The sequence below is a fragment of the Ceratotherium simum genome, chromosome 29 (genome assembly GCF_057802395.1).
Source record: "Ceratotherium simum simum isolate JZ-2026a chromosome 29, ASM5780239v1, whole genome shotgun sequence".
NCBI classification, from domain to species: Eukaryota; Metazoa; Chordata; class Mammalia; order Perissodactyla; family Rhinocerotidae; genus Ceratotherium; species Ceratotherium simum.
In genome coordinates, this window is record NC_141928.1 from 18,351,842 (window position 1) to 18,365,707 (window position 13,866).

Genomic DNA, 13,866 nt, shown 5'->3' on the forward strand with positions numbered 1-13,866 from the left:
CAAATAAGATGAACTGAGCTTGAGAGTACAGAGGCAATGCAAGTGTTGGCCATATTCCCATGTAGCTGTTAAAAGAATAAATCTGTTTTAATTGTGGGGCCCACAACCATTGGTCATTTCCTCTTCATGATATCATATTTAAAGATGACATCAACTTCAATCTTTTCATCTATATTTCCTTGTAGGGACAAAGAAAGGCACTTATGGAATTCCCTTGATCCCCATGACCAAATGTATCATTTGTCTATTTCCAAGTAACAAACTACCGTTTAACTTAGTGACTTCAAACAACAGTGATTTATTACTTCTCACAACTCAAAGGGAAGGCTGGACTGGTTTCACCTGGTTTACTCATGAGTCATATTCAGTTGGGCTGGAAGGTCCAAGATGGCTACACTGTGTGCCTGGCAGTTGGTATTCTCTCTCAACTAGGGCTCCTTGGTTCTCTTTCTTGTGGCTTCTCATTTTATAGTATGCTAGTCCAGCTTTCTGGCATGGTGGTCCCAGAGTAACTTTCTAAAAGAAAAAGCACAGCAATTGAAGGAGTCTTGAAACCTAAGCTCTAGAACCTGCACAATTAAACATCTGCCGCTTCATGTTAGTCAATGTGAGTGACAAGGCCAATCCAGATTCAAAGGGTGGGGAAGGAAGCTGCATCTTCCCATAAATGAGCTGCAAGGAATTCTGGGCCATTTCAAACCTACACCAAATTTTCCTCATAGCTACACTTTCTTTCTGCCATCTGGGAGCTTCTGAACCTCCTCGTGTGAGTTCCCATCCACCCTCAAGGCATGCATACTTTCTGAGGCCAATTGATAGAAGTGGGACATTCAGGCCCACAAAGACTGTCTTATAGCCTTCTAAGAGAGGATGGAAGTTTGACTCATTCTCTGCCCTCGTCGTGTTCTGACAGCCAAGGGATCCAGGTATGCCTATGGTGAGACGACGTATTTGTCACTGGGACAGATGTCCATTAGAAACTGGATCAAAGCCATGGACTCATCTGTCATAGTTCCCAAAGGAGCCTTCACTGATAATGAGTTCTGGGCTATTGAGGCCAAGGTCAGTGTGATTAAAAGACCTCTCTGACACAGAAAAACCCATTGGGTTAATTTGTGTGTGTGCACGTGTGTGTGTGTATGTTTTACTATAGATTGAAGTTACTCTATAGGAAAAATATAGAAATTACTTCAACTCACTTTAAATGCTCTTTAAACATATTTGTATGCTTTTACATATTTGTAATCAGGGCATGCATTTGCTATTTTATGCTCTCATTCTCTTAATTAGCATAACTTATTTCCTTTAATATTATGTATAAATGTATATCTTTCTCTTTTGAACGTCCCTTGTGAAATATGTAAGCTTCTTGTAAGGTATTCATGACGTCCTACTTTACATTATTATTGCAATCTGTGTATGTCTAACTTCCCCTAATTCATCATCAATGTTGCTTTCATCATCATTGTTATCTTCATTGTCATCATCATCATCGAGGGCATTCATTAAGCAACCACCATTAACCATACACCATACACTTTACAAATGTTGTCTCCAGTGCTTACAAAACTCTAGAGATAGTTACTATCTCCATATATTTAGTGAAGAAGAAAGCTAAGTCTCAGAGAAATTTACAAACTTGCCCAAAGTTCTGTCACGAGTTGGTAATGGAGGAAAGTTTTAGTCCCAAAGCCTATACTATGATTATGAGCAGATGATAAGAAATCTGAAGATAGGATCCATGTTAGAATAATTTTCCTATATTCCATTATAGCTAGCAGGGTCCATGCATGTAAGACACACTGATACATATTTTTATAAGAATATATTATTTTATACAACATGTCCATATATGGCAATGTTCATTGGGGGTTTCATTAATAAAGTATGTAATTATATTTTTTTAATATATGATATCATATAATATAGTATTTTACATCATTACAAGACACTTTGCTTGACTGTGCCTCTACTGCTGAGAATATCTGCCATTTCCATGTTTGATCCTATTATGAATATGCTGGTGTCAGTTCAAAAACAGGAGAGCAGAGTAATTAAGAGTCAAACGCATCTGGGTTGAATCCTATCGACTTGGGGAGAGTCATTTATCCAACCCAGGCCTTAACATTTTTAATGATAAAAGATAGAGATTATGATAGTACCAATCTCTTAGGTTCTTACAGATATTGACAAGAATACACGCTTACAACAAATATTATCAAACACCCAATGTAGACTGGGCCAGACTCTGTTGGGGGGAAGCAGGAAATAACATGAGCCCCCTGATCAGGTGGAGCTTACATTTGGATGGAGAACACATGATATAAGCAAAAAATAAATATAAATGTAATAACCAATCAAAATATGTCTTCATGAGCAAACCTCTGTGTTCTCTATTTCAGATCACCTCATACCCTACTCATTCTTCAGAATTTAGTTTTAATGTAACTTCCCCAAGGAAGGTCATTTTAAAACCTGAGGTTGGTCAGATCCCTTTAGATTGAGGTTCTTTAGAAATGCTCAGCCCTGTTGTAGTATTACATTTACTTCTGTGATTATTATTTCATTCATTTTCTTCTTCGTCTAGACTGTATACCATATAAGGGCAGAGGCCGTGACTACTGTGCTCATATTGTGTCTCCAGGACCTAACTGTGCCCTGCCTAGCAGAGAATTGATACTCTAACAAACATTCATTAACCAAATGAACTTGATGGATGATAGACATGGATAAGTTCAGTTTTTATTATGAGAACAAACTTCACAATTTCTTCTCCTAGAACTCTTCTACTTCAAGACACCATAAAATCCAATTCTTCAGATGTTCACAAATCCCCTTAATGCAACCCCAGCAACCAGGCAAAATCGAAGCATGCCAGACCAGCTAAGAAGTATCTAGAATATTTTCAATCAGCACCCAAAAGGACTTGAACACATCTAGAGAGGGTTTCATCATCTGTTTTATTCAATCAAAAACCTACAGAGAGAGATTAACTCTCTGCTGTCCTGAGAAGGAATTCTTTACAACACATTGATGATTTATGATTTACTAGACAGTGTTTCACTGACTTGCATCATGCATCGGGGGATGCTTCTCATACAACTGGTCACTCGTGTTAATGAAAAATGGATTCCCGACAATAGTCACATGCCCACTTGAATCTGGATAGCAAATGACATATATCAATCCTGGGGGAAGAAATAGAGGTTGAGGGGGAAGAAATAGAGGTTGAGCGAGTGGGAGAGAGAGGACTTCATAATTAACATAATGTTAAGAATGAATGGGTGTGGCTTAGAATTCCCATCAATGGGCTTTCTGGATTTGGGCGTGGGCAGTTGAGAGGAGAGGAATGTTTCATGACTTACATGTATGAACGTGTATATATAACCACATGCCTAAAGATTTCTCTATGTGTGGGGTCTTGGGATATGCACAGGTATATGGATATGGTACATATCCCTACGTATGTGAATATATAGCTGTACATGTATGTATGTATATGTGTGTGTAAATATGTTTAAATTATGCATGAACATATGAGTGTATGTAGATAAGTATGGCTATTGTTTTGATTTTTCATCCTAACTTTCACTGAAAAAGGAAAAAATTAGGAGAGCTCAAATAGGGAGATAACAGGCTTCTCTATATTTCCAGTTCATACCAAGGCAGTTCTTTGCCATTTTAAATGGTTTAGTTTATTTTTAATAGCAACCAAAAGACCAAGAAAATTTTTACAAGTTGATTCTTCATCTCCTGCTGTTTGTGAACCTTCGAGAAAATCAAGTACACGATTTGGGAGAAATGTGTTACCACTTAAATATCCCCATAGCCCTGCTTCCTAGTGCCAGCACACGTTTGCAGAATACAGAGCTCTTGAGCAATATTCCTTTATATTATTGATTAGAATATATTTTTAAATTAAAAGCACATAAACATATTTCTATTGAGACTTTAGAAAATAAAACACAACAGCATAGCCACTGATACATAGATGTTAAATTCCAGAAAATGAGGGACTCAGACCACTCCCTGCCCATTGGTCCTGCTCAGCAGAATGCAAATCAAGTCGCCTCCTAATCTAAGGTATTGCTCTTAATTTTACTTCTAGATGTGTGTGCCTTTGCAGCTCCAGATGCATTTGCAAAATTAAAAACATAATTTATCTCCGAAAAGCAATATTCCATCAGCCTGGTGACTTAGTCCTGATGAAAAACTAGCTCTAAACAGTGTTCCTTCATTGTTCAGTCTGGTCTCAGGAACAGCAGTGGGGTAATAATCTCCAAGATCCAGTATAGGTTATTGAGAATTAAGTCAGTTCCCCTCCCTCCTTCCAGCAAGTATAGGTAAGTCAAATCAGACTTGTCTCTTCTCCTGTCCTTCGCTCCTCATCATCAGTCAAGTGGTTCAAAATACATGAACTGCCAGGAAAATCATGAGGGCCTTGTTGCCAGAAGACCCCAAGAGCAGGTGGTTTTCCTTGGACTAAATAGCCTGATAGTGCCCTTTTAATCTATGAGCACCAAAATGGGAACGGAAAGCTACAGATAAATTTTAGTCTAAATAGCATCAAAGAGGCACTATTCAGACCAAGTAGAGTTCTGGAGACTCCAAGGTACAGTGCTGAGGTGATAGGTTGAGAATATCACATCCCAGGAAGGGGTGTGTCCGTATCTGAATCAGAGGGTAGAAATGCAAGACCAGAGCTGGGAGTAGAAGATAGATAACAGTCAGTAGCTTACCAGAGAAGACTTTGAGTCAATAATATTTCCCTTTGACTGAGTCTGTTTTCAATCCTCCTCGCCATCACTCCAGAACCCCCACAATACGTGATGATATAGTGATAAATGTATTTCAGTCATAGATATAAGATATGGTTTATTCATATTTGTGTATGTATTTGTTGCTTTATTTTACTATTTTATAGTTATAAGGACTCTTAGCAATCACTGAGGAAAGAGAGCGAAAGGTATTTATCCAAGGTCGTAAAACAAGTTGAGAAACAGCCAAGCTTGGAAGACAGATTAACTGGATTCATGTTTGACAGTCCTCTCTCTTGTACTTCCTGTTAAACAAAGAACCAATCTCATGGTGAGCGTGGCTATGAATTAAAGGCGATGATAAGCAAGTGACTATGCATTAAGGAAACACAGATGAAGGTTGACCTATATTTTAACTCTAAAGTTTTCTTAGGGCTGACACTTACATAGCATTGGTTGAGAATCAATTCAGATAAAAGTGATCACAGCTGTTGTCTTAGGATAGTGGGATAATCTTCATTTAATATAAAAATAACTGCCTTTATTGAGGTCAGTATATTACTTTTAAAATAAAATTTTAAAAAATCAATGCTGATGGAGCACTCCCAGATTTGAGGAACCAACTGAGGAACAAATTATTGAGATTATTTTACGAGTTTGGGTTTTTTTTTTTTTTTTTCTTTATTCTCCACTTTGGTTGCCCTTGTCTTAAAGTGAATATGAGACTGTTTCTTTTCTTAGTGGATGCACATTTCCACATTTCTCAAAGGTTCTGAAACCTAATGGACAACGAGAGGATGAAGATTTTCACTGCCAGTTTCTGATATGGGCAGCACATTTCCAATAGCAAAGAGCACTCACCTTGACTACTTAGGAGGGAGCATCTGTAAATGCCTGGGAAAGATATTTTGCATGCATTGATTAGGTGAATGCCAATTATGGGGGTGACAATTGGGTGTTATTTCTCAGGACATATCATCTGAATACCTACCTCCTTTCAAGTCTTAAAGTATGCAGCTCATGCTGTGTCCTTGTCCAAGGGACATAATATGCATCGGGGTTTTTTTTTTTTCTTCCTTGATCAACACTGGACACTAAATTCCTGGTTTCTCCGCCAATTTTCTCCAAATCACTTTAATTCAGTATTTCAACGGCAGGGTTTTTTGGACCCATGTTTCAGGCATTCCACAACCAATAAACTGGGCTAAGCATAATGAGCCGGACTGGAAACTTGAATAAGAGAGAGTGAACTGGCAGATTCTGTAAGTCAGCAGGGCCAGAAGTCATGTCCAAGAAGGTCATCCAAAAGAGAAAGAAAGGCAGGCTGACAAGGTCCAGAGTCAGTGGAAGCAGCAGCAGGGATATACACTCAAGCGAGAATGCTAGTGGGAAACTCAGGCAGAGAGTGGGATTAAAACTCAAGTGACAAACCAAGGTCAGCCTTGGCTGCAAAATGTAATGTTCATTATTTCTTTAGCCATGTGAGAGGGAAACCATGGTCTGATGGTGTGTGTGTGATCTCTCATGACTTACAACTTAGGTGTTATCTGCTCCACGACATTCAGCTGGACAAGGTACATGGTCAGAAGTTTTGACCTAGGACTCATAAAGGCCCATCCTTTCACCATAGGTGTTGAATGTGGAATTTCTGATACAGTGGATAAGACAAAGGATATTACTGTTCTTGCAAACTTCAGGGCACAGGAATACAGCTTTTCTGTTTCAAATAGCAGCACTGCCAGTTATTAACTGTGTGAATATAAGAAAGTTATCTGGCGTTTAGTTCCTTTATAGCTATACTGGGGATCATATAAATTAGGATAGGATTAACTGCTATAATAAATAGACAATGGCTCTAACACACAGTAGAAGTTGTCGTTTTGTTTTGTTTCATTTTCTCATTTATATGACGCATCAACTGTGCTGTTTCTAGTCATCAGACGCCTCTTCCATATAGTGAATCAATAACCCAGGACCCCTATACTCATGGCTCCACTACGCTCTAGGATCTTATATTCACTAACAACCACCCAGCTGAAAGGGGGAAAGAACACGAAGGAAGTTATCCTTCTTCTGAAAAGCCTTACTTTTGCTTACATTCCGTTAGCAATAACCAGTCACATGATTACACCTAGATCTAAGGAGAACAGAGGAATGTAAAATCTGACTGAGCCATTGTATCCTAGCGATGGTTCTATTTTGTAGTAGGCTGAAAAATGGCTACCCAAAGATATCAGATCCTAATCCCTGGAAGCCATCCATCTTACTTTACAAAGAAAAGGAGTCTTTGGAGATGCTATTAAAAATAAGGGTTTTCACATGGGGAGATTATCCTGGATTAACTACTAGGCCCTAAAGAAAGAGCAGACAGAGATTTGATACAAACAGGGGAGGAGGAGGCGATGTAATCAGGAGGAAGAGATTGGAGTGATGTGGCCACAAGTCAAGGAATGCCAGCTATGAGGAAAGGGTCTAAAGGCAGCCCCACACCTCCTCTGTGTTCCCAGGAAGGACCTTGTGCTTGGTACGGAATGCTCTGGCAATCTCACAAATCACATTGCATGCAAAGAGCTCAGAGCACAGACAATACAATCCTTCTTCCTCTATATGGGGCGATATGCAAACTTTTCTTGGAACTGCTTAGCTATGTGTGTGTCAATGGCCCTCAGGCATGCCCCCAGCAGCTTTCTTTATTGCAGACTCCATAGGGCAAGGGTAGGGGTCTTTCTACTGCAGCAGGAAGGAGGGTATATGTAGCCACACTGCCTTCGTAGGCTGCAGAATGGATCTGCTAGCCATGGAACTAACACATGGCAAGGGCTGGATCTTCTGTGCTCTCTCTCCTCTTGAGCCTACTGTGCATGTTGTATGTTCTCAGTAACCTCGAATCCTGCAGTGGTCTCTTCCATGGGTGGTACTTACTCGCTTCCGACCTTGACCACACTTCTGTTATGTTCTTTCCTGCAGCAGAGCCTGATCACCTAGTGAAACACCAGAAGCCACCAGAAGCTAAAAGAGGCAAGGAAAACATTCTCCATTAGAGCCTCCAGAGCGAGCACGGCATTGACAACACCTTGATTTCCATTCGAGGAAACTGATTTCAAACTTCTGGCATCCAGAACTGTGACAAAATAAATTTCTCTTATTTTAAGTCATCAAATTTGTGGCAATTTGTTACAGGAAACTAATACATACTCTATGCAAGAGGAGAACACATGGTTATTTATGCCACAAAAATATTGCTCTCTACCTCATAAGATTATGGCAGGATTAAATGAGATCATTCATGTAAAGAATTTAGGAAGGTAAGAATTCAATTTGCAGGTAATTTGTTAAATATAAATAAACTAAAGTTTGAAAGCGATTTAAATATAGGTAAGAGTGGCTCATCATACACTTAACTTGCATTCTGATGTATTTTTTGTATATAAGAGGAAACAATGGCATTACAGTACTCTGTAATTGGCCAATGCCCATGAGAGCTTGTAACATATGTGCATGCCATCAGTAACGGGTGACAGGAAGGGGGAGAAAAAGCTATGAGAGTTGCTGATCTAAATGGAATATATGCAAATCAGTACAAAGTAAGTAAACCAGTGACTGCGAAAATGTTTTATGAGTTTTAGAGTGTTACATTTCCTCCATCTCCTTTTTCCTCTTCTTCTTTTAAGAAACATATTATTAGTAACTCTATGAAGATATAGGCAGCTTGGAAAGATGGGAGAAATGTACAGGTATTGCTGGAAGGGATACTGAAAGGTTAAAATTCCCTTCAGTCATCTCTGCTTTTCATTTGTTATTCTTAAAATAGCAAACTAGAGAATAAATTGAAAACAATGTTCTCAACTGAAGATCTGTATTATGTGTGCTTTCCATATATCTCTTCTTATCTTTTCACTTGTGGACACTCAAGAGTTAGCTGTATTTATTCAAGTCATTAAATCTACTGTGCTATCAGAAACCTTCTGGGAATGTTTACCTAAATAAATTTTTTAAAAATCAGCCTCAATTTCTCTTGCACTAGTGACATATGTACGTGATCAGCGACCGAAATCTATAAAATTTAGCAGGGGGACTTCAACTCTTATAGCACAATAATTTCTAGTCCCTTCTTCTTTCTTCCATCCTCAGAGGGTCTTAAATTCTATCTAAATATATCTATGTAATCTACCTAAATAAAATTTATCTAAATACAAATACTAATACAAAAATATGTGATATATATATCAGTAGATTGTGTTTCAGCTAGAAATAATGAAAATGGTATAATTGGCTTATTTTTGTTTTAATCATCCCCTTCCTCATCCATCTTCAATAACCATAAATTTAAACACTCAATTAATAATAGTAATCATATTATATATACAGTATTAGCTGTTAATCCTTTACTATGAGTCAGGTACTAACATAAACATTTTAGCCACATTATCTCATTTTTCAATTCTACCAACATATCTCCCAACATGTTATTATCACAATTTTAGACATGAGGAAACAAATATCCAGAGATTTGAAGTGATTTGTCCAGGATCAGATAGCTGGAGATGTCAGAGTCAGTGTTTCAACCATGCCCTTCTTGATCGCAGAGCCCACGATCTTAACAACAACAAAGAATGCATAGCAAGAATACACATTCTGGATAATCCATGGTAAACCCCCTTCTTGTCTATTTGCAAAAAGAAAGGTACACGGAGGTTACAGGATTTATCTAATGTCATGAACATTTTCAGAGAAAGTTCCCAAACAAGACTTCAGGATTTGAAAATCCTAGTTTGTTATATTTTTATGTTTTCTCACATCATACTGAATTTAATTGCATCTCCCAACATAATACATGGTTTAAAAAAACACAAAGAAGAGCTCACATCAATAACATACTCACTTAACCCTGATAGGGAGATCTTTTCCATGAGAAATGTGAATTGCATTGATGTAGACTTACGTTTTGTGTTTCAAAATGCATCATTATACAAAAAATAAAAAAGTAAAAATTGATCTTTATTGGTCCTGAAAAAGCCCACTCCTAGCATGTCCCAAAGGCCTAGCGTATTTTCACTTGCCTGCAAATTGACTGCACTGTCACATTTATTAAGCCCCTGCCTAAAGGCATTTTCTCCCAGACAATCAAACAGGAGTTCTGCTGTTCATATCTCTCAATTTTATTATTCTCAAGGAATCTCACAAAAAGAAGAGATCACAAAGGTTAATTTGGCCAAACCATCAGCAGTTATGGAAATCTACCTCTAATCTCCTCCCCCAAAAAACCATTTAATCTATTTTCATTCATTCATTCATTCATATGTAGTAATCATCAAGTACAGATTATAATGTGGAAGATTCAATAACTGTTCTTCAGAGCTTTCATAGTATATTGGAAAGACAGACCTGGACTTAAATCCAGGCTTCATTGCTTCCTACCAGCATGATCCTAGATAAATTACTTCACCTTTCAGATCTTTGGTTACTTTATTTGATTTTGGTAACAAAATTATTCTTCACTAAGTAGATTCTCGGTAAATGATGATTATTGTAATCCTCATTGGAATTTCCTCAAATAGAAGACTCTAGTAAAGTTAAGTAACTTTTCTTTGCCTCAGTTTCCTCGTTTGTTAAAACTATAGTGTTTAGAGGAAGATTGAGTTAATACATGAAAATGGTGCCTGGCACATAGTGAACATTTAGTTAGAGTTATTACAACTTATTATTATTAAAAATAAAGTTCACATGTATGCATTTATCATTGATGTTTAAAATAAGGAGCACTTCTGATAGGATGAAGTGAGTCAAAAACACTTTTTAAACGAAATTTGAACTGAATTGTCTGGAAATTTACAAGGGGGCGAGCTTTTGTTCAATACGTTAAAATTACATGGAACTAGAAAAGCCTGCTTGAACACAGATGTCAACTATCACACAACATGATGGAGTTAACAGCCACAATTCAGAAGCAATTTTTCCCAGGCTCATGCAATTTATATTCTTTTTTCCCTTCTTTTCCATCTTGGGGCTTAGTAGGAGACAATCCCTCAGGGAGTTCCAGTCAGCTGTCAACTCTGAAGTATGATTTTTTCCATTTAAGTTTTGAGTTATTAATGGGCCAAAAATTTCCTTAACTTTTTCAGCTTGAAAAAGGAGTCTTTAGTCACTTTCTCATAATTCAAAAAAAAGTTGTATATAGAATGTGTATGTGTGTATGTGCTTGTGTGTGTGTATGTGCTTATATGGTGATCATGTGTATGTTTTTACTGGCAAACTTTTTGAAAAATTTCACAAAAAGCACACATGATCCTTTTATGTTGTGTCATGGTAAAGTAGTTAACATTGTTGCATTTGTGTTTGCATATATACAGTGTTTCTATTTTTATGTATAATTCAAATTTATATGTTCTTTTTTCCAAGAGCTTTAAGTTAATTTCAATATATTTACCTTGTATTTCTACCTCAACTTTCTGCTTAATAAAATGCCTTGCATATAGAAGAAAGTAAAGAAATACTTGCTGAACACTGAGTTGTGAATGAGACTTCCTGTACACATGTTGCTTGAGATACCAAGGAAGGAGAAAATGATTTAACAGGCATTTAATTCAAGTCAGGCACCTATTAAGTTTCCAGCAACAGGTTAAAAACTGCAGATAGAGGCAGTGGATACAAATGTTTGATTCCTGGTACTTTTTCTGAATTGTAGGACCAGGTGTAGTTGAGTTTTCATGATCTGCAGGACAAACCTGAGGTAGGAGAGCAGAATTAGGGTACGGTTTGTTGATAGACTATAAACTTTACTAGAAGTCAAAGAATGGCCAGAAAATCAGGTAAAAAGGAACGAATATTAGATAGGATAAAAAAACATGAGTTACGGGGTGAGTTTGATCGCTAAGATTTGTAACCTTGGATAAGCTGCTTCATCCCCTTTAAGATGCCAATGTACAATCCTGTGCCACATAAAGACATTTAGGTCAACAGTGGACCACATATACAACAGTGGTCCCGTAAGATTAGTACCATACAGCCTAGGTGTGTAGTAGGCTATACCATAGGTTTGTGTAAGTATACTCTATGATGTTCACACAATGACGAAATCGCCTAACGACGTATTTTTCAGAATGTATATCCATCATTAGATGACGCACGACTGTATTTCTCTGTAAAACTAGGGGTTTAACTTATAACATCTACCTGGAACATGAGTTTCTTCTGCCTCCTATCAGTATAATCTGAAATAGTTTAATATACACGTTGTTTGTTGTTTTGGTTGTCTGCTACTACATAACAACTTTCTCAAATTTTTATGGCTAAAAATAACCACAGTTCTTTGGAATGACAGAGCTCAGGCAGGCAGTTCTTCTGCTCCAGGTAATGTTAGCCAGTGCTGCAGTTATCCAGTAGATTGACTGGATTCAAACCCCAAGAATGGTTTATTCATGTGGCTGGCGTTTGATGCTAACTGTTGACTGGGAGCTCAGCTGGGGTTGTCAACCAGAGCATTTTCACATGGCCTATCCTTATGGCTTGGGCTTCTCACAGCCTCGCAGCGAGGTTTTAAGAGAGAGTGTCTCAAACATAAGTGTTTCAACAGGGAAAGTGAAAGCTGCCAATCACCTGAAAGGGTGGGTGTTGAATGGCACAGTATTACTTCTGCCACATTCTAGTAGTTGAGCAGTAACAAGGTTAGCCTCTTCAAGAAGAAGAGGAATAAACTTCAACTCTCACTAGGGAGGGAGACAAAGAAGTTGTGGACATCTTTAAGCCACCCATATTTTGCTCTCTGGCTATAAGTTACTTATATTACTTTCACTTGCAAAATATATTCCCTCTCTCCTCCAGAGCTCCATAAGTCTCATTCTATAAATTGATATGACTCCAAGAGCAAGATCTTATCATCTAAACAAGGTCCAGGTTTTTGGATATGGTTCCTCTCAATATGAAACCCAATGAACTAAAGAGATTAACCTGACCCCCACATACTCAACACGAAATGGTGAGGCAGGGACGGGAGAGCCACAGTTTACATTTCCATCTAGTGCTGTGCTAGTAAATGTTTACCAACCACTCTCCAGGGACAGGAGGAGTGCCGATGTGTTGTGTTTGGTGATTTCTATAATGCAAATATTCCCACCATGGTGAATTTCAGTGTATCAACGTGCTATCAACTGGCTTAAAAAATTCTTAAAATATTAACTATTGGATCTTGCACAACACTATGTCCTATCCAAGAAAAGTGAATTGGGAAATAGGAGGCATATGAATGGTTCATAGCAATTCTGAAATCACGTTTGGTACATGTTGGCAATTATTTTATTAAAGTGGTTCTTCATGGCTCTTCGCTATACTCTCTGGGCTGTTGCCTCTGCCTTCTACATCATCTTTCCCTTTCTATAAGAAATGCCCCATGTTTGCGTCTAATTAGCATCCTCAGCCTTCTTCCTGAACATAGGCAGTTGGAGATTCAAAAATCACTTTTCATTTTAAACTGTCTCTGTTCCTTTAATTCCAAACTTATAAAACCCTTTTAAAAATTGTGTGGGTTTCCTGTGTATCAATTTATAATTCATTCCATAAGCCAAGGTCTACATTAACCCATTATCCAAAAATCTGGACCCAGAAGTCATTTTGAGACTGGTCACTTCTTACCTTGGGCTGGGAGTCAGAATGCTGTGGAAAAATTTCTAGCAGAAATGGTCTAAGATAAATGCTCTTCAGAGTATTAGAAGCCTCATTGCCTGGCTGAGAGGTACTACCTTAAGTCTTTGTAAGATCCTAACAGAATCTAAAAGATGTACCCTTGAGACTTGACACTGAGACCACGTAATGCCCTGGTTTGGTTTTTGCCTTAAGGACATTTTTTTTTTCCCACTTTGGGAGTCTTTTTCGGGAAGTGATAAGGGAAGAAAATGACTTTTTTATTTTTGAACCCAGCAAGTCCTAGTTAAAAATATTTCTCTACATCTACTCAAAAACTGAATAATCTCTTCTGTAATTCATCTCTCTCTATCTGGACATTATCAGATGTAGTGAAAGAGATTAGTGGGCCCTTTTAACATTCTGCCTGTAAATATTCACAGCTAAACCCGTAAGTACATTAGGTATATTTTCTACTTTATTTGTTACCTTA

General features: G+C 37.8%; 1 long non-coding RNA gene across 4 annotated transcripts in view; it reads left to right on the forward strand.

Annotated features, from left to right (window-relative positions):
- LOC147913219 (uncharacterized) overlaps window positions 1–13,866 on the forward strand; it is a 421,589-nt gene that overhangs the window by 352,305 nt on the left and 55,418 nt on the right. For 2 of the 4 annotated variants that reach the window (XR_015548922.1, XR_015548925.1), the window contains one exon: window positions 914–1,136. The exons of 1 other annotated variant lie outside the window; for it this stretch is intronic. This is a non-coding gene — a long non-coding RNA (uncharacterized LOC147913219). Of the gene's footprint in view, window positions 1–913; window positions 1,137–7,724; window positions 8,487–13,866 lie in introns of those variants that run through there. One more of the 4 variants, XR_015548924.1, reaches the window with a different exon arrangement.